This window comes from Salvelinus namaycush, chromosome 23 (assembly GCF_016432855.1).
Source record: "Salvelinus namaycush isolate Seneca chromosome 23, SaNama_1.0, whole genome shotgun sequence".
Classification (NCBI taxonomy): Eukaryota; Metazoa; Chordata; class Actinopteri; order Salmoniformes; family Salmonidae; genus Salvelinus; species Salvelinus namaycush.
In genome coordinates, this window is record NC_052329.1 from 44,536,849 (window position 1) to 44,559,342 (window position 22,494).

Consider the following 22,494-nt stretch of genomic DNA (forward strand, 5'->3'; position numbering starts at 1 on the left):
TACAACGTTAGCTATTTTTAAACGTTACTAATCGATCAATTTGAAGACGGGATGATCTGTGTTCAATACAAAACGAAACCAAACTGACGCAACTTTTTTCATAACATGACTCTCTCCAAACATTTACTTCATGTGACCCTCATTTACGATAGCCCTACTTCTTCAGTACACAAAGGAATAACCTCAACCGATTTCCAAGGACTGGTGACATCCAGTGGAAGCGGTAGGAACTGCAAGCAAGTCCTTTAAAAATCTGGTGTCTCTTAAAAACTAATTGAAAAGACAGTGACATCAAAAAAATACAAATTCTGAATGGTTTGTCCTCAGGGTTTTGCCTGCTACATAAGTTCTGTTATTCTCACAGACATGATTCAAACAGTTTTAGAAACTTGTTTTCTATCCAAATCTACTAATAATATGCATATCTTATATTCTGGGGATGAGTAGCAAGCAGTTGAATTTTGGCATGCTATTTTTCCCGAAAGTGAAAAAGCTGCCCCCTGCCCTCAAGAAGTTAACACAGTGTCCAAAGGGCCAGATGTATACAGAATCGTGTCGTCTGCGTAGAGGTGGATCAGGGCAGTAAGAGCGACATCATTGATATATACAGAGAAAAGAGTCAGCCCGAGAATTGAACTTTGAGGTACCCCCCCATAGAGACTGCCATTGGACAACAGGCCCTCCGATTTGACAAACTGAACTCTCTCTGAGAAGTTGTTGGTGATCCAGGCGAGGCAGTCATTTGAGAAACCAAGGCTGTTGAGTCTGCCGATAAGAATACAGTGATTGACAGAGTCGAAAGCCTTAGCCAGGTCGATGAAGACGGCTGCACAGTACTGTCTTTTATTGATGGTGGTTATGATATCGTTTACTACCTTGAGCGTGGCTGAGGTGCACCTGTGACCAGCTCGGAAACCAGATTGCACAGCGGAGAAGGTACGGTGGATTTCGAAATAGTCAGTGATCTGTTTGTTAACTTGGCTTTCGAAGACTGTAGAAAGGCAGGGCAGGATGGATATAGGTCTATAACAGTTTGGGTCTAGAGTGTCATGCCCTTTGAAGAGGGGGATGACCGCAGCAGCTTTCCGATCTTTAGGGATCTCGGACGATACGAAAGAGAGGTTGAACAGACTGGTAATAGGGGTTGCAACAATGGAGGCGGATAATTTTAGAAAGAGAGGGTCCAGATTGTCTAGCCTGGCTGATTTGTACGGGTCCAGGTTTTGCAGCTCTTTCAGAACATCTGGTGTCTGATAGTTGTTTAACCTCTTGATGCTAAGGGTCAGATTTTTTGTAAAAAAAAATTAAATAACGTTTCCATGGTAAACGGACTATTTCTCAGGTCTAGATCGTAGAATATGCATATAATTTACAGATTAGGATAGAAAACATTCCAAAGTTTCCAAAACTGTCAAAATATTGTCTGTGAGTATAACAAAACTGATTCTGCAGGCGAAAACCTGAGAAAATCTAACCCGGAAGTGATTTTCTTTTTAAATCTGTGTTTCCTGGCCCGTCTTTCTTCCATTTAAAGGGGTATCAACCAGATTCCTTTTCCAATGGCTTCCTCAGGCTGTGACCAGGCGTTAGACATAGTTTCAGGCTTTTATTTTGAAAAATGAGCGAGATTTTTCAAAACTAGTCAGGTGTCCTCTGATTAGTTCCTGTGCGCGAGAGGGGTAGCTCTCCATTTTCTTTATCTCTTTTATTGAATAGGTTACGGTCCGGTTGAAATATTATCGATTATGTTTGTTAAAAACAACCTGAGGATTGATTATAAAAAACATTTGACATGTTTCTACGAACATTACGGATACTTTTTGGAATTTTCGTCGAACGGAACGAGGCTTTGGTTTTCTAAACATAACGTGCAACCCAAATGGTGTTTTTTTGTTATAAAAGTAATATTTATCGAACAAAAAGAACATTTGTTGTGTAACTGGGAGTCTCGTGAGTGCAAACATCCGAAGATTATCAAAGGTAAGCGATTAATTTTATTGCTTTTCTGACTTTAGTGACCAAGCTAACCAAGCTAATATAAGGCTAACTGATCTAGCATTGATTGATACACTCACAAAAGCTTGGATTGCTTTCGCTGCAAAGCATATTTTCAACATCTGACACGATAGGTGGATTAACAACAAGCTAAGCTGTGTTTTGGTATATTTCACTTGTGATTGCATGATTATAAATATTTTTAGTAATATTTTACGCCCTGCAATTCAGCGGTTGTTTAGGAAAATGATCCCGCTAAAGGGATCCGTAGCTCAGAGAAGTTAAACAGACAGCTCAGTGATTTCAACATGCCCATACCTCTCACAAATACAAGTAGTGATGAAGTCAATCTCTCCTCTACTTTGAGCCAGGAGGAAGGCCAGACACTAAAAACAAACACATCTGTGTACATCCAAGGGCCAGCTGTGCTGCCCTGTTCTGAGACAATTGCAATTTTCCTGAGTCCCTCTTTGTGGCACCTTACCACACGACTAAACAGTAGCCCAGGTGCGACAAAACTAGAGCATATAGGACCTGCCTTGTTTATCGTGCTGTTAAGAAGGTAGAGCTGCGCTTTATTATGGACAGACTCCGCCCCATCTTAGCTACTGTTGTCAATATGTTTTGACCATGACAGTCACCTCAACTTGCTCAATTGTTTATTACAAGATTTAGTTGAGTTTTAAGGTTTAGTGAATGATTTGTCCCAAATACAATGCTTTTAGTTTTTGTTTTATATTTAGGACTAATGTATTCCTTGCCACCCATTCTGAAACCAACTGCAGCTCTTGGTTAAGTCATTTCAGTTTACTCAAAGCATGTCATTAGTAAAGATTTTAAAAAGTAAAGGGCCTAGACAGCTGCCCTGGGCAATTCCTGATTCTACCTGGATTATGTTGGAGAGGATTTCATAAAAAAACACCCTTTGTGTTCTGTTAGGCAGGTAACTCTTCATCCACAATATAGCAGGGGGTGTAACGCCATAACACATACGTTTTTTCCAGCAGCAGACTATGATCGATAATGTCAAAAGCTGCACTGAAGTCTAACAAAACTGCCCCCACAATATTTTTATCATCAATTTCTCTCAGCCAATCATTAGTCATTTGTGTAAGTGCTGTGCTTGTTGAATGTCCTTCCCTATAAGCGTGCTGAAAGTCTGTTGTCAATTTGTTTACTGTAACAAAATTACTGTAAAAATTGTTAAATCCCCTTGGATTGATGAGGAATTAAAAAATGGTATGGTTGAGAGGGATGAGGCAAAAGGAATGGCAAATAAGTCTGGCTGCACAATCTATTGGCAAACATACTGCAAATTGAGAAATCATGTGACTAAACTGAATAAAAAGAATAAGAAACTACACAATGAAACAAATATGAAATATTTGCATATTTGTAAAAAAAACAGCTGGTGCACAAAACCTAAGGAAGTCTCTAGATTTTGCTCACCTGAAGTAGAGTATATTGTGAGAAATTGCAGGCCACACTACTTGCCTAGAGAGTTTTCAGCTATAATTTTCGTGGCTGTTCATTTACCACCACAGACAGATGCTGGCACTAAGACTGCACTCAGCTGTATAAGGAAATAAGCAAACAGGAAACCACTCACCCAGAGGCAGCGCTCCTAGTGGCCGAAGACTGCAGGGAAACTTAAATCAGTTCTATCATGTTAAATGTGCAACCAGAGGGAAAAACATTCTAGATCACCTGTACTCCATACACAGAGATGCCTACAAAGCTTTCCCTCGCCCTCCATTTGGTAAATCCGACCACAACTCTATCCTCCCGATTCCTGCTTACAAGCAAAAATTAAAGCAGGAAGCACCAGTGACTCAGTCTATAAAAAAGTGGTCAGATGAAGCAGATGCTAAACTACAGGACTGTTTTGTTTTCACAGACTGGAACATGTTCCGGGATTCTTCCGAAAGGCATTGAGGACTACACATCAGTCACTGGCTTTATCAATAAGTGCATCGAGGACGTCGTCCCCATAGTGACTGTACGTACAGTACATACCCCAACCAGAAGCCATGGATTACAGGCAACATTCGCACTGAGCTAAAGGGAAGAACTGCCAGTTTCAAAGTCTGGGACTCTAACCCTGAAGCTTACAAGAAATCCTGCTATGCCCTGCGACGAACCATCAAACAGGCAAAGCGTCAATACAGGGCTAAGATTGAATCATACTACACCGGCTCCGACGCTCGTCTTATGTGGCAGGGCTTGCAAACTATTACAGACTACAAAGGGAAGCACAGCCGCGAGCTGCCCAGTGACACGAGCCTACCAGACGAGCTAAATCACTTCTATGCTCGCTTCGAGGCAAGCAACACTGAGGCATGCATGAGACTATCAGCTGTTCCGGACGACTGTGTGATCACGCTCTCCGTAGCCGACGTGAGTAAGACCTTTAAACTGGTCAACACACACAAGGCTGAGGGGGCAGACAGATTACCAGGACGTGTGCTCCAGGCATGGGCTTCAACATGTCCCTGATTGAGTCTGTAATACCAACATGTTTCAAGCATACCGCCCAACAGATCCACAGATGATGCAATCTCTTAGGCACTCCACAATGCCCTTTCCCACCTGGACAAAAGGAACACTTATGTGAGAATGCTATTCATTGACTACAGCTCAGCGTTCAACACCATAGTACCCTCAAAGCTCATCACTAAGCTAAGGATCCTGGGACTAAACACCTCCCTCTGCAACTGGATCCTGGACTTCTTGACTGGCCGCCCCCAGGTGCTGAGGGTAGGTGGCAACACATCTGCCTTGCTGATCCTCAACACTGGAGCTCCACAGGGGTGCGTGCTCAGTCCCCTCCTGTACTCCCTGTTCACCCACGACTGCATGGCCAGGCACAACTCCAACACCATCATTAAGTTTGCAGACGACACAACAGTGGTAGGCCTGATCACCGACAATGACGAGACAGCCTATAGGGAGGAGGTCAGAGACCTGGCCGGGTGGTGCCAGAATAACAACCTATCCCTCAACGTAACCAAGACTAAGGAGATGATTGTGGACTACAGGAAAAGGAGGACCGAGCACGCCCCCATTCTTATCGACAGGGCTGCAGCAGGTTGAGAGCTTCAAGTTCCTCAGTGTCCACATCAACAACAAACTAGAATGGTCCAAACACACCAAGACAGCCGTGAAGAGGGCACAACAAAGCCTATTCCCCCTCAGGAAACTAAAAAGATTTGGCATGGGTCCTCAGATCCTCAAAAGGTTCTACAGCTGCAACATCGAAAGCATCCTGACTGGTTGCATCACTGCCTGGTACGGCAATTGCTCGGCCTCTGACCTCAAGGCACTACAAAGGGTAGTGCGTGCGTCCCAGTACATCCAGGACCTCTACACCAGGCGGTGTCAGAGGAAGGCCCTAAAAATTGTCAAAGACCCCAGCCATCCCAGTCATAGACTTCTCTCTACTACCGCATGGCAAGCGATACCGGGGTGCCAAGTCTAGGATAAAAAGGCTTCTCAACAGTTTTTACCCGAAAGCCATAAGACTCCTGAACAGGTAATCAAATGACTACCCGGACTATTTGCATTGTGTGCCCCCCCCCCCCCATCCCCCCAACCCGTCTTTTTACACTGCTGCTACTCTGTTTATCATATATACATAGTCACTTTAACTATACATTCATGTACATACTACCTCAATTGGGCCGACCAACCAGTGCTCCCGCACATTGGCTAACCGGGCTATCTGCATTGTGTCCCACCAACCACCCGCCAAGCCAACCCCTCCTTTACGCTACTGCTACTCTCTGTTCATCATATATGCGTAGTCACTTTAACCATATCTACATGTACATACTACCTCAATCAGCGCGACTAACGGTGTCTGTATGTAGCCTCGCTACTTCTATAGCCTCGCTACTGTATATAGCCTGTCTTTTTACTGTTGTTTTATTTCTTTACCTACCTATTGTTCACCTAATACCTTTTTTGCACTATTGGTCAGAGCCTGTAAGTAAGCATTTCACTGTAAGGTCTACATCTGTTGTATTAGGCGCACGTGACAAATAAACTTTGATTTGATTTGATGACTGACATGAAGAATGATAGTAAAAATCTCTGGAACACATTCAATGACATTTTGGGAAAAAAGGCTAACTCAGCTCCATCATTCATTGAATCAGATGGCTCATTCATTACAAAACTGACTGATGTTGCCTACTACTTTAATGATTTTTTCATTGGAAAGATTAGCAAACTTAGGCATGCCATGCCAACAACAAACACTGACACTACACATCCAAGTATAACTGGCCACATTATGAAAGATAAGAATTGTAATTTTTAATTCTGTGAAGTGAGTATGCAAGAGGTGAAAACGTTTTAGTTGTCTATCAACAATGACAAGCCACCTGTGTCACGGCCGTCGAAAGAAGTGGACCAAAGCGCAGCGTGGTGAGCGTACATTTCCTTTATTAAAGAATGTCGCCAACAAAACAAGAAACAAAATAAACGACCGTGACGCTTCCGAGGGCTATAGTGCCACTAACAAAGTCAACTACCCACAATCGCAGGTGGGAAAAAGGGCTGCCTAAGTATGATTGCCAATCAGAGACAACGATAGACAGCTGTCCCTGATTGAGATCCATACCCGGCCAAAACATAGAAACACAAATCATAGAAATAAAGGACATAGAATGCCCACCAAAATCACACCCTGACCAAACCAAAAAGAGACAAAAAAGGCTCTCTAAGGTCAGGGCGTGACAACCTGGGTCTGAGAACTTGGATGGAAAATTACTGAGGATAATAGAGAACGATATTGCCACTCCTATTTGCCATTATTTCAATTTAAGCCTACTAGAAAGTGTGTGCCCTCAGTGTCACATCCTGATCTGTTTCACCTGTCTTTGTGCTTGTCTCCACCCCCCTCCAGGTGTCGCCCATCTACCTCATTATCCCCAGTGTATTTATACCTGTGTTCTCTGTTTGTCTGTTGTCAGTTCGTTTTGTTTCGTCAAGCCTACCAGCCCTAACCCTGGGCCTGCCTGTCGTGCTGTACCTTGTCACACCACTCTGGATTACTGACCTCTGCCTGCCTTGACCCTGAGCCTGCCTGCTGTTCTGTAACTTTCGGACTCTGGACTACTGACCGCTGCCTGCCCTTGATCTGTCATTTGCAAAAAAAATTTTTTTGAAAATTTGAAAAAAAGGGGCGGATCCTTAAGAGGATAATGTACATTTGCTAAAGCATTATGATGACTCAGCGACACAATGGTAGGGATTTACTGAGCTGGGCTTGGGTCAATGATAAGTCATTGTCTCAACGCTGCCTTATAATGTTGTGAAAGGATCCAGGAACCCAAATGATTTGGGTGGATCCCATCCTACTTATAAAACATGTTTTGTTTCCCAAAGGTATCGAAATTGTCAACAAAAGTTACACCCATTGAGCTGCAATAATCACATAGCCAGTTGTGAAGAGAAAGCATCCTACTAAAGCGTTCAATGCCACGATTCAGAGAGGGCACAGGGTCAGATATGATTGGGATCGCTCTGCTCCAGCTCCACTCCGTTCACATACCTTGCCCCCAGCAGCCAAATCGAATGCTCTGCACCATATTGTGACATTTTATTGATAACGGCTAATAGCAGTAGGGCCAAAATCATTGTTTCATCAATTTGGTTTAATATGTTTGTTTCTGATACCCCCAGGGGTCCTAAAATACAAATGAAAATACCTAGATGGTTACTATCTTCAACAATTCCATATGTTAGGTTAGTAGAGATGATGCAAAAATGGCTTAAAGTCTAGAGGGTTACAACAGAGACCAATTGGTTGTAATCTGGTTGCGTGACGTCTTCTCAACCAGAAAATGATGTCATGTGCCAAATGTCCACTGTACTGTCTACCCCTGGAACATGATAGGCTTCTGTTATTATATGCTGATTATTATCCTGATATACAGTATATCTTCTGCATGGACACTACAGCATGTGTGGCTTTCCCACTGTAAACCTGAACTTCCATTATAACACTGTCTGATATCTTGTAACCAGGCCATCTGTTTTGAAAGGATCCTATTTGACCACACACCACCGCCAGCCTATTTGTTACTTTGCTCTGTCTCTGAGCAAACTGGGCATCCCAGCACTGATCTGGAGTCAGCAGAGGAGAGAGGGTCATTTCTGAGACATGCTCACACACTCCCACTCTCACACACACACACTCTCTCTCTCTCACACACACACACACACACACACACACACACACACACACACACACACACACACACACACACACACACACACACACACACACACACACACACACACACACACACACACACACACACACACACACACACACATTGCTTACAGCACTGGGGCTGTAACAAGGAGCCAGAGAAAAACACACACATGGTTTTGCTCTCAGACCCTAAAACAACAGCCTGAGAAAACCATCCCGATCTATCTGCTGTGGAAGAGACTTAAACAAAAGAGCAGTCTTTCTCCGGGCTTCTCATCCTATCAGGTTTCCCCCTCTGTGTCCGCTTGCACAGCTGCGGGCCACGGCTTCCCTCTCACTCTCCGAGGCCGACTCACACAAGGTAAACACACCCGGACGGCCAGCAAAGCTGGATAGGAAAACGATCGTTGGACAGGGTTGATTTTGCCTGTGTTGTTTTTGCTCACAATGCCTTTTGGGTGGAATCATCCATTTCACTGTAGTTGAAAATCTACAACCAAATTAGGTTGTTTAACACAGATTGTATGGGATGAGTTAGAGTTAGTGTTTGAAATGGCACTACATAGGCCTTGGACAGAGTCAGTTTAGAGTGAGCAGGGTGGTTATATCTGTGATAGTGTGTTCAGCTGCGATATGGAGCATAACTCATAAAGCATAATAGCCTGCCATCAGGAAACTAAATATAGATGGTGTTTTGATTGCGTGAAAATTGACATTTCAAAGGAGATTAGGATCAGCACCACTAAAACAACAGTGCCAAGAGCCAAGGGGCAGAGCTCTGTCCCCCCCGCCTGCCAACCTGCCTTCCTCACACGGCTCTTACAGCAGGTATCCGCAATTATCCTCAGGGCTGTGTGTCACTTTTTCCAGCGCAGGGATTCTATGTGTGTGTGGGATTGTGTGTGTGTATGTCTTTCTGTGTGTTTGCATGTGTGTGTGTGTGTGTGTGTGTGTGTCTCCCTCTCTTTGGGACTGTTGTGGGGGGTCATAGGTCAATGGTCCGGGTTGGCTCCTTCACTTGACTTCTTGTCGCCCCTAGTCACTGAGTGGCTGTGACCTCATAACCCTGTGACCTCATCTCTTTAGCTCTCTCAGCCCTCCTTCCATAGCAACCGCAGGTTGAGGTGCATGACATCATGAGCTGAGAAGGTCTTCGCTAATGATGGGAGAGCGGGGTGCGGAAAGTGAACGGGAAAGGGGAGGGGGTGAAGTGGGGTGTGATCCGGAGTGCGGGTAATTTTTTCCGACATTATTTGAGTATTAACCGTGTCATTATTAACGCAGGTGTGTTTTTTCAATGACCAACTTCTTCTTCTGCTTCGCTGAATAAAGTCAGTCAGAAACCAGCTGGGAGATGTGAAAGGGTGTTGCTGCCGGCAACAGAAGATCCTCCTGTGAAAATACACACATACGCACACACACATGCCGTCCCTGTTTGGCTAACCACAACACCCATATATCCCAAACACTTGATACCTGTCAAGCATAGCGTAGCATAGCATAGCATAGAATCCCCCTTTCATGCTTTATTTTTACACAATCCGAACACACGCAGAGGATCAGGATATGGCCGCTTACATGATTTAATTAGCACAGGCGAAGTGCTGAGAGGTCAAACTCCATTCAGAGCAGAAACTCTATCCACTCATTGATTCTATTAAAAGCTGTGGGCCGTGTGTGTGTGTGTGTGTGTGTGTGTGTGTGTGTGTGTGTGTGTGTGTGTGTGTGTGTGTGTGTGTGCGTGTGTGTGTGTGTGCGTGTGTGTGTGTTTATGCCAGAGCAGGGCCTGCCTGGTGGGATGAAGACCCCCCCACACACTCCATCTCCCCACCCCGTCCACCCCACCAGTGGGTTCTAACACTGTCAGCTGAATACAACCCTGGGGTTCAATGGCACGCTTAAAAGTAATGCAACACTGCAACAACAATACACTGTACATACTTATAGGGCACAAGTGTGTATATGAAAACACATAAAAAGAGAAAAAACGAAGTAAAATAAAATGTTATTTGTCACGTGCTTTGTAGACAACAGGTGTAGACTAACATTGAAATGATTACTTACGGGTCCATTTCCATCAATGCAAAAAAAAATATTGAAAAAGTGACACAAGGAATAAATACACAGTGAATAACAAATAAAATGTGTGTGTGTGAGGTTCAGACGGGGAGAGGAGTTAGTGATGTTAGTGAGTGCGTGAGTTCCTGTGTGCTTGTGTCTGACCGTGTTCATGTGCATGTGTGTGTCTGACCATGTGCATGTGTGTGTGTGTGTGTGTGTGTGTGTGTGTGTGTGTGTGTGTGTGTGTGTGTGTGTGTGAAGGGAAATGAAGCTACAGTAAGTCAGCTGTGAAAGCCATTAGGTGCAATTGAAGTGGGAGCGATCATTGAGCGTGAGCCTGCCAGCCGCGGATGTTTGGGCTGAGGTAGAATCAGTGTTCTCTGCTTAAAAGAGCATCGTCTAGGAGACGCAGTCCGGGGTTTCCGACAGCGTTCAGCATCTGATGGACAGATGTCCACGCACCCAGCACTGCGGTCATTCTTCGTTCTCATACACACCTCACACACAGACCTACACACGGGCGCATACATACACACACGCACGAACGAAAACACACACACACAGCCCAGGGCTTTTAATAGAATCAACGAGTGGATAGAGTTTTTGCTCTGAATGGAGTTTCAGAGCAGCATTGGGGTCATGACTGGGGTGACTGGGGTAATTCTTTGCTCTCACACACACCATACACACAGACCTACACACACATTTGCGCACACACACACACACGCACATTCTCTCCTCACAGTTAGACATGAACCTATACCTGAAATCAGAAACTCACTATACATGCATGGCATGCAGATATACACTTATAGCACACACACACACACACACACACACACACACACACACACACACACACACACACACACACACACACACACACACACACACACACACACACACACACACACACACACACACACACACACACACACACACACACACACACCTTATTGCACTGATGTAGGCTGTGAAGCCATTCTGTGGCACAGTACTCCAGGTGAGTTGTTATCATGGCGTGGTAGATTGTCAGGAGGATGTCCTTGGAGATGAAGTCCCTTGCCATTTTTAGAGTGCCAAGCCCAGACAGCAGTTTCACTGTGACCAGGCTGGCGTCTTTAGTCCAGTGTAAGTGTGGGTCCAACTTCATCCCCAGGTACTTGGCGTTTACTTGTTCATGAGTGATTTGTCCGTCTGTTCTTGTGACACTTTTGCCTATGTGTCTCAGCTTTTGTGGGTTGCCAAACAGCATTGCCTTTTTACTATGCATTGCTCCCTCTGAGGATCTTGATATAACTTGTTGGCAATAAAAAGTGGTTGGTGGTCTGTTTGTATTTAATTATAGTGTGTGATAAGTCAGCTGGATTTGCTGCAGATTGCCCTCAGTCTAAGGAGAGAGATCCAGAGGGGCTATAGAGTGTGACTCTCACTAGCTCTGTCTTATATAGTTCCAACCTGGGAAAACATTGATTCAGAATTGAAACAGAAGGAATTCAAACAGGTTGAACCAATTTTGTACCAGTTTTGGTATAACAGGTAGAACTCTTATGAACCAGTTTTACAATGGTTGGGTTTTGGTTTGGTCAAGCCTGAATTTGTTGTTGAGATCAACCGACATGAGATGTGAGTTTGTACTGAAAACAAGTTAAGTTGGAGGTCCAGGAGTTGGGCATAGGGGGACACAGGATCCACAGGTTTAGCTCAGACAGACAGACAGACAGACAGACAGACAGACAGACAGACAGACAGACAGACAGACAGACAGACAGACAGACAGACAGACAGACAGACAGACACAGACAGAGCCCTAGATGGAGACCTAGATGGTTCATCGGGCATGATATTAGGCTAAATAGCGTACAGTCAGTGTATAGGTCAGGAGGATCTGACTTTAGTTTAGACAAGGAGTAGCTATCATGACTTTATTTTGGACAGGGGAGATACAAGCCTGGGCTGAGCGATCTGATCATCCGCAGGCGATCTGATCATCCGCAGGCGGTATGGAAAGATAAACCTTGCCTGTCGCCTACACACTCTCCTCCCCTGATCTCTCAATCTACATCGTCCGCTCGCCTCTGTGGCTTTAAGGACCGTCATTCCGACAGCATGCACCTCATCAGGCAACGGGACCTGACCTTTCCCTCTGATTGCCTGGGACATCAACTCTGTTGCCCAGCAGAGGGAGGGGGGCAACAGCCCTCACCTCCCCCGGCCACCCAGCTACTCCCCAGAGTTCCCATTAGCAGGTAATAGCCCCAGCCCTGGGGTGATGAGGATGAAAATGTCAGAGTGAGAGGGTTTAGGGCAAGGAGCAGTGGAAAACGAGGAGAAATGATGTCAGAGGAATCGCGACCACCGATTGGAGTGGAGATTCCAGAGGAGAGCCTATAAAACGGGGAAAGTCAACACCAGGAACAAGCAAAGGGAGGGAAAAGTTGGAACGTGAGAAATTCCAGGAACTTTTCAACATCCTCTCTCTTCTCCTGTGTGTGTGTATATGTGTGTTCCAGACTGTCTAAAACCAAAGGTGAGTACAATAGAACGATCGAGTACAATAGAACGAATGGGGCTCTCTGTGCACAAGTGGGTGCTCAGACATGCATGGATATATGTATACATAAACGCATGAATGTAGCACAGGTGTGTAAACAAGGTGCTATCTTGAACCAAAAATGGTTCTTTGCCTGTCCCCATAGGAGAACCCTTCGAAGATCCCCTTTTGGTTCCAACTAGAACCCTTTTGGGTTCCATGTAGAACCTTTTCCACAGAGGGTTTTGCATGGAACCCAAAATAGTTCTACCTAGAAACAAAAAATGGTTCTAAATGGAACCAAAAAGGGTTCTCCTATATGGACAGCCCCAGAACCCTATTGGAACCCTTTTTTCTAAGAGTGTATGTTCATCACACCTATGTGTATGTATGCAGGTGTTCTTGAGAGATGTTGTTTATGTGTGCAATATAAAATACAGTAGAAGAAAGATGAGTGAATGACGAGTGACAGTTTTGTTAAATGGTGGTTGTAGACCTTGACTAAGTTCACAATTAGTGAGAACATTTGTTTGATCTTTGAATTGTATCTGTATTTTTGTGAATGGAAGAATTTGAGTGTCTTTGTGTGTTCGTAAAGAATGTTTGTGACGTATGGAGAGTGTGAGTGTGTCTTTGAGAGAATGTTGGTATACGCACATTGGGGAGAGTGCATGTGATGGGTGGAGGTGTTTATTTTCGGGAATGGAAAATGCTAAAATTAGCTGATGTTGCTAGACAATACCCTTTGCCAGTCAAGTCTAAAACATACACTGTGAAAACCTTGGGGGAATTGAACACGACATGGTTTCAAACAGGACCTCATGATTTTACAGTTTGTTTGAGAAAGGTGTTCCAAAAGGTATTCTATGGACCAATAGAGACATTTAGTTATTTTTACCAACTTTTCAGTTGATTTACTGCTTGGTCATTTGGACCAGGATGCAAGTGCTCTGGGGCTAGACTGATACACTTGGTATCGATAGATATAGACTAGATAAAGATTAGATATCCATGTGTGGAACTATGTTTTTGTACATTTAATGATGGGAGTGTATAATTGCTCAAATCATGTGTTTAATTGCTCAAATCCCACACATCAGGTGTTCTGGGTATATTCCATTGTTAAATTGGACCATCAAATGTTTCTCTCGTTAGTGCCAAAGGTTGGTTATGGCTATTGGAAGCGAGTGAAGGGTGTTGAAAGTTGGGACAGCAGCAGAGTGTTTGTTGTAGAGGGGTCCTACTGTTTTGGGTAGCTGTTTTGAGTAATTTGGGGTCGTTTTGGGTTGTTTTGGGGTATTAGTTGGACCCTTGTAGAGTGATACGGATTGGAATATTACATGTATGGTAAAAACGGTATTGGTATTAGAGAATAGGAAATAGTCCTTTGAATTCTACAGTGTTTTTATTTTATTCATTCTTTTATTTCATCTTTATTCTGACAGGGAGTAATGCTGATGCATACACATCAATATACACTATACACATCGATATAAACATCAATATAAACATTAATACACAAAATCATATAAAACAAACACATTCTTCAGAAAAAATAATCCTTAATCAGCCTTCTGAATATCCCTGGAGACACCAACTCTTCCAAATGTAGAGAGCTTTGGAGATCATTCCAGCTCTGTAAATTGTTTCACATAATGGGCGCAAAAAAACTAGAAGCAGATTTACCTAACTCAGTGGAGATCGAAAGGATCTCCAGAGTTATCCATCCCTGAGACCAGGTCTAATAGCTTGTGTTGAGTACTAAGTTTTGGACAAATGACGCATGTTAGCACCAGGTATAAACCAGGCTAGAGTGTGGAGTATTAAGTGAGAATGGGTAGAGTAGTGTGTGTGTACATATGTGTATCCAGACAGTGTTCAGAAAGCCTGACACTAGGAGAAGTAATAGTAAGTTGCCAAGTGTGTGTAGGGGAGAATGAGGATCAAAATTATACTATATTATAGTGCCCTTTAATATAAACCAACCACATGGTGAATTCAATAAATCAGATTTTTCATATGAATAAAGACTTGCTAAAGTGCCAAACTTCCACATTTTGACATGTCCCGCCATCAACCATGTGTCACTTCTAGGACGTTTTAACCCACTTTACCCCAACATTTCTGCCCTAGTTAGTGTGTTGCTTTGACAAAGTCATTTCTAAAGATTATTATTTATTTAATGTGGTTAGTGATTCATTTAAGTCTGTCCCTCCGTGACGTGAACTGAACTCTTTTTTTTATATTGCGAAAACCTTTTTAAATATTGACCATTTTACTCGCCCTAGCAGAACAGGTTAGGCTATTTTTATGTTATCCAGAGCGTTGGTGACTGCAACTGTGCTGCTGGCAACAATTTATTACGTTTTTTAGCCAACGTTTACTGACACTGGCCATATTAAAAGGGTGTTGAGCATTCGTAAATTCGTCAGTTATTCTGCGCTCTGGCACACTCAGACGAGAGTGCTCTGAAATCGGAATAGATTGCCAGAGCGTATTTACCAGCTACGTCTATCAACAGTTGCCGCATTGACATCATGAACACTCTATTGAAATGGTTACTTACATGTGAAGTGAAGTCTTTTGTTAAGACATGTAGCTAGCTAGCTAAAAAAAAGAACCATAATCCAAACTCATGACGTTACTACCCTGCATGACTCTGCAGGTCTCAAACCAACCAGGTTCAATGTTAGCTAGCCTTCAGTGCAGCTTTTGACATTATCGATCACAGTCTGCTGATGGAAAAAAGTATGTGTTATGGCTTACACCATAAAGGATAAAGAGTTACTTGTCTAACAGAACACAGAGGGTGTTCTTTAATGGAAGCCTCTCAAACATAATCCAGGTAGAAGCAGGAATTCCCCAGGGTAGCTGTTTAGGCCCATTGCTTTTTTTAATCATTACTAACGACATGCCACTGACTTTGAGTAAAGCCAGTGTGTTGTTGTATGCGGATGACACAACATTATACACGTTAGCTACGACAGGGACTGAAATGACTGCAACACTTAACAAAGAGCTGCAGTTAGTTTTGGAATGGATAGCAAGGAATAAGTTAGTCCTAAATATTTCCAAAACTAAAACCATTGTATTTGGGACAGATCATTCACTAAACTCTAAACCTCAACTACATCTGGTAATTAATGATGTGGAAATTGAACAAGATGAGGTGACTAAACTGCTTGGAGTAACTCTGGATTGTAAACTGTCATGGTCAAAACATATTGATACAACAGCAGCTAATATGGGGAGAAGTCAGTCCATAATAAAGCGCTGCTCTGCCTTCTTAACAACACTATCAACAAGGCAGGTCCTACAGGCCCTGGTTTTGTTGCACCTGGACTACTGTTCAGTCGTGTGGTCAGGAGCCACAAAGAGGGACTTGGGAAAATTGCAGTTGACCGGAACGAATTGCAAAAATCGCTGAAGCTGGAGACTTATATTTCCCTCACTAACTTTAAACATCAGCTATCTAAGCAGCTAACCGATCGCTGCAGCTGTACATAGCCCATCTGTAAATAGTCCATCCAATCTACCTACCTCATCCCCATATTGTTTTTATTTACTTTTCTGCTCTTTTGCACACCAGTATTTCTACTTGCACATCATCATCTGCACATCTATCACTCCAATGTTAATTTGCTAAATTGTAATTACTTCACTACTATGGCCTATTTATTGCTTTACCTTCTCACGCCATTTGCACACACTGTATATAGACTTTTTTTTCTTCTATTGCGTTATTGACTGTACGCTTGTTTATTCCATGTGTAACTCTGTGTTGTTGTTTGTGTCGCACTGCTTTGCTTTATCTTGGCCAGGTCGCAGTTGTAAATGAGAACTTGTTCTCAACTAGTCTACCTGGTTAAATAAAGGTAAAATAAAAAAAATAGGGCAGCACAGCTGGCCCTTAAAAGTAAACGGAGAGCTAATATTAATGACATGCATGTCAATCTCTCATGGCTCAAAGTGGAAGAGAGATTGACTTCCTCATTACTTGTTTTTGTAAGAGGTGTTGACAAGCTGAAGGTACTGAGCTGTCTGTTTAAAATACTAGCACACAGCTCGGACACCCATGCATACCCCACAAGACATGCCACCAGAGGTCTCTTCACAGTCTCCAAGTCCAGAACAGACTATGGGAGGCGCACTCTACCACATAGAGCCATGACTACATGGAACTCTATTCCACATCAGGTAACTGATGCAAGCAGTAGAATCAGATTGTAAAAATACACCTTATGGAACAGCGGGGACTGTGAAGTAACACAAACATAGGCACAGACACATGCATATGCACACATGATAACATACGCACTATACGCACTATACACATGGATTTTGCGTTGTAGATATGTGGTAGTGGAGTATGGTCCTGAGGGCACACAGTGTGTTGTGAATTCTGTAATGAATGTATTGTAATGTTTTTAAAATTGTATAACTGCCTTAATCTTGGCAGCAGCTAATGGAGATCCATAATACATACAAATACAAACATTAGATTATAACTAGCAAAGGAAATGGCTCTGAGATACGAATAATATTACTACACAGATCATACATGTAAGGTTAGCTAGCGAGCCAGCCAGCTAACGTTAGCTAGCTAACTAACAGTACACTTTAACTTGAAATGAAAACGTATACTGTATACTGTACATGGATGGACGCTTCTCCCTCTCTGTCACGGATGCCCTTAGTTTGAATATGTAATCCGGAGACAGATGATTTTTCCATCTCCTTAGCTATCATACTTTAATTCCACTGATTTCAAAACTCGATCTCTCGGCATGTCCAGCCCCCTCATTATCTCAGCCAATCATGGCTAGCGGGAAGGTTGCTGTCTTTTTTTGTTGCCAAACAAACTAGGCTTGTAATTTAACAATTTAATTTGTATTTACAGATGGCATACACGTTAAGGTTTATGAAAGTTCATGTTCTAGAAGCCATTTCTGTGTTCATGTAGGTAGGGGTAAAAGTGACAAGGCAATCAGTATAGATAATAAACAGAGTAGCAGGTTGCCGGTCGGTGCCGTTTAAGATGAGGGAGGATGATAATTTATTGTATGATCATGGCCTTATTTCTATTACAGCATATTGGATGACTGTCAGTCATATTCCAATCACCCAGCTCAATGTAATTTCTTCAAAACTGTTCAACTATTGTCTTTCCCTCTCTTTGAGTCAACTACTCACCACATTTTATGCACTGCAGTGCTAGCTAGCTGTAACTTATGCTTTCAATACTAGATTAATTATCTGATCCTTTGATTGGGTGAACAACATGTCAGTTCATGCTGCAAGAGCTCTGATAATTAATTGTCATTATAACTGTAAATCTATTGAAGGGGGTGAGAACCATGAGCCTCCTAGGTTTTGTATTGAAGCCAATGTACCCAGAGGAGGACGGAAACTAGCTGTCCTCCAGCTATACCATGGTGCTACACCACAGAGTGCTGTTGAGGCTACTGTAGACCTTCATTGTGTTTTAATCAATTATTTGGTGACGTGAATATATTTAGTATAGTTGTATCTAAAAATGATAACTTTTTTAATGTTTCATAATTAAAAAATTTCTGAAATTATCCTTCCCTTCCTCCTCTGAGGAGCCTCCACTGGTGTGAGAGAATGTAATGGTGTGTGTGTGTGTGTGTGTGTACGTGTGTGTTGGAGTGTCAGTGTAAGTACATGTGAGTGTGTGGGTAGGGTCCAATGAGTGGGCATAGTCAGTGCAAGAAAGTCAGTGAAAAAAAGGGTCAATGCAAATAGTCCAGGTAGCCATTTGATTAACTGTTCAGCACTCTTATGGCTCTGGCGTAGAAGCGGTTTTGGTCACAGAATTTGTGCTCTGGTAGCAAAGTGAACAGTCTATTGCTTGGGTGGCTGGGGTATTTGATAATAATTTTACGGGCCTTCCTCTGACACCGCCTGGTATAGAGGTCCTGGATGGCAGGTACCTCGGCCCCAGAGATGTACTGGGCCGTCCGCGTAACCCTCTGTAGCGCCTTGTGATCGAGGCAGGTGCACTTGCCATACCAAGCAGTGATGCAGCCAGTCAAGATGCGCTCATTGGTGATCTGAGGGGCCATGACAAATCTTTTCAACCTCCTGAGGGGTAAGAGGCATTGTCATGCCTTCTTCACGACTGTGCTGGTGTGAGTGGACCATGTTAAGTCCTTGGTGATAGGAACACTAAGGAACTTGAAGCTCTCGACCCACTCCACTGCAGCCCTGTTGATGTGTGCTCGTCCCTCCATTTCCTGTAGTCCACGATTAGCTACTTTGTCTTGCTGACATTGAGAGACAGGTTGTTGTCCTGGCACCACACTGCCAGGTCTCTGACCTCCTCCCTGTAGGCTGTCTCATCGTCATCGGGGATCAGGCCTACCACCGAGCTTGCGAAAGAGCTTAGAGGGGACTATGGTGTTGAATGCTGAGCTGTCTCAGGGGATTAATTGGCTGATTTTAAGATGAAATTGTCAACACTGTTACGGTTAACGCTGTTACTTTATTTTGCACTTAATAGGTACTTACTACAGTTAAACGTGCTCTTTATGACAGGATGTTAACATTCTGTGAAATCAAAGTTGTTTTGATTTTACTAAACCTACATGCGTTGTATTTGTACTTCATGCCATTTAGAATGTACTGTTTATTAAAAACGTATACAACATACCAGGCTCATACACTACCGGTCCAAAGATTTAGAAAACCTACTATTTCAAGGGTTTTTCTTTATTTGAACTATTTTCTACATTGTAAAATAACAGTGAAGACATCAAACCTATGAAATAACACATATGGAATCATCTAGTAACCCAAAAAGTTTTAAACAAATCAAAATATATTTTATATTTGAGATTCTTCAAATAGCCACCGTTTGCCTTGATGACAGCTTTGCACACTCTTGGCATTCTCTGAACCAGCTTCACTTGGAATGCTTTTCCAACAGTCTTAAAGGAGTTCCCACTTATGCTGAGCACTTGTTAGCTGCTTTTCCTTCACTCCGCGGTTTGACTCATACCAAACCATTTCAATTTGGTTGAGGTCAGGGGATTGTGGAGGCCAGGTCATCTTATGCAGCACTCCATCACGCTCCTTCTTGGTAAAATAGCCCTTACACAGCCTGTAGGTGTGTTGGGTCATTGTCCTGTTGAAAAACAAATGATAGTCCCACTAAACCCAAACCAGATGGGATGGCGTATCGCTGCAGTATGCTGTGGTAACCATGCTGGTTAAATGTGCCTTGAATTCTAAATAAATCACAGACAGTGTCACCAGTAAAGCACCCCCACACCATCACACCTCCTCCTCCATGCTTCACGATGGGAACCACACATGCAGAGATCATCCGTTCACCTACTCTGCGTCTCACAAAGACATGGCGGTTGGAACCAAAAATCTCCAATTTGAACTCCAGACCAAAGGTTACATTTCTACCGGTCTAATGTCTATTGCTCGTGTTCCTTGGCCCAAGCAAGTCTCTTCTTAACATTGGTCTCCTTTAGTAGTGGTTTCTTTGCAGCAATTCAACCTTGAAAGACCTGATTCATACAGTCTCCTCTGAACCTTTGATGTTGAGATGTGTCTGTCACTTGAACTCTTTAAAGCATTTATTTGGGCTGCAGTTTCTGAGGCTGGTAACTCTAATGAACGTATCCTCTGCAGCAGAGGTAACTCTGGGTCTTCCATTACTGTGGCGGTCATCATGAGAGCCAGTTTCATCATAGCACTTTATGGTTTTTGCGACTGCACTTGAAGAAACTTTAAAAGTTCTTGAAATGTTCCTTATTGACTGACCTTCATGTCTTAAAGAAATGATGGACTGTCATTTCTCTTTGCTTATTTGAGCTGTTCTTGCCATAATATGGACTTTGTCTTTTACCAAATAGGGCTATCTTCTGTATACCCCCTACCTTGTCACAACACAACTGATTGGCTCAAACGCATTAAGTAGGAAAGATATTCCACAAATTAACTTTTAACAAGGCACACCTATTAATTGAAATGCATTCCAGGTGACTACCTCATGAAGCTGGTTGAGAGAATGCCAAGAGTGTGCAAAGCTGTCATCAAGGCAAAGGGCGGCTATTTGAAGAATCTCAAATATAAAATATATTTTGATTTGTTTAACACTTTTTTGGTTACTGCATGATTCTATATGTGTTATTTCAGAAAAAGAAAAACCCTGGTAGTGTACATACTGCAAAGGCATCATCTAATGCGCAAGTGTTTTCCCCCCCTCGTTCAGCTTGGTCTCAGAGCAAAACATATTATATTTAACTAAAATCCGTGCCACACCTTTTTGTATGATGTGTTACTTTACGTTAGGTTACATTTAATTGACGTACGTAAATTCGGGACACTGTAATTAGTATCATACTGTATGTTACATTTGATATGACTCTAAAAGCCGGGTGAGGTGAGGACACTTATTTAACCTCTTATTTTTGTTGGCACAAAATTACCTCCATACTTCCATTCCTTTGTATGCGTTACCTTCAGATGAGTCCCACGATACTTGTGGGGGTCGTAGAGCAAAATGGAGAACACCATCGTATTTGTGAGAGTCTCCCCTTTCTACAGTGGCATATTAGTTTGTAGGCCAAACCGTCAGGGTGGATTGGCAGTCGTATAACACAAACGTCTAGCATCCCAAATTCTTTCGAATCTCATCATGGAATGTTTTAGCTAATCGGCAACTTTGCAACTACTTACTCCTTTTTAGCTACTACTTAGACTGTTAGCTAACCCTAACTGTAACCCTTTAACCCTTATCTTAACCCTTACCTTAACCCCTAACCTAACGTAGCATATCATACTAAAGCAGTCAAACCTAATATTTGTTTTTGTATTTATTATGGAACCCTATTAGGGATGCCAAGGCGGCAGATACTCTTCCCGGGGTCCAACAAAATTAAGGCAGTTATATATATTTTTTTTTATCTATACATTCACAACAGATTTCACAACACATTAAAGTGGGTGCCCTCAGGCCACTACTCTGTATGGTGTGTATGTTAACGTTTGTACATGTGTGTCTATGCCTGTGTGTGTGTCTCTTCACAATCTCCACTGTTCCATATAAGGTGTATTTTTTATCTGTTATTTAAAATCTGATTTTACTGCTTGCATGAGTTACTTGATGTGGAATAGAGTGCCATATAGTCATGGCTCTATGTAGTACTATGCGCCTCGCAAACTCTGTTCTGGACTGTGAAGAGACCTTTGGGACCATGTCTTGTGGGGGTATGCATGGGTGTCTGAGCTGTGTGCTAGTAGTTTAAACAGACAGCTCAGTGCATTGTTGATAGTGTCGTTAAGAAGGGAGAGCAGTGAATTATTATGGACAGACTTGTTTTAGAGAAGATTTCGGATTGGTCTGCAGTGTAGCACGCTTCTGTCTATAACATGAGCTGAATATGTTGTTAATCCTTTCTAACACAGCTTTTTTGAAAGATATCACATAGTAAAACTGCGAATATTTTGCTCTCCACTTTCTGGAGTACAGAGTTTTGAAATCAGGTGAATGCCCGGTGGAATTAGAGTATGATAGCTAAGGAGATGGAGAAAATGCTGGCGTTTGATTGCAAATATGCAGAGGGAGTCAAAAAGAGAACACACAGAAGGCTGTTGTATAAAACACCTGGATTACATCTTCAAACTAAGGGCAACCATGCCATCC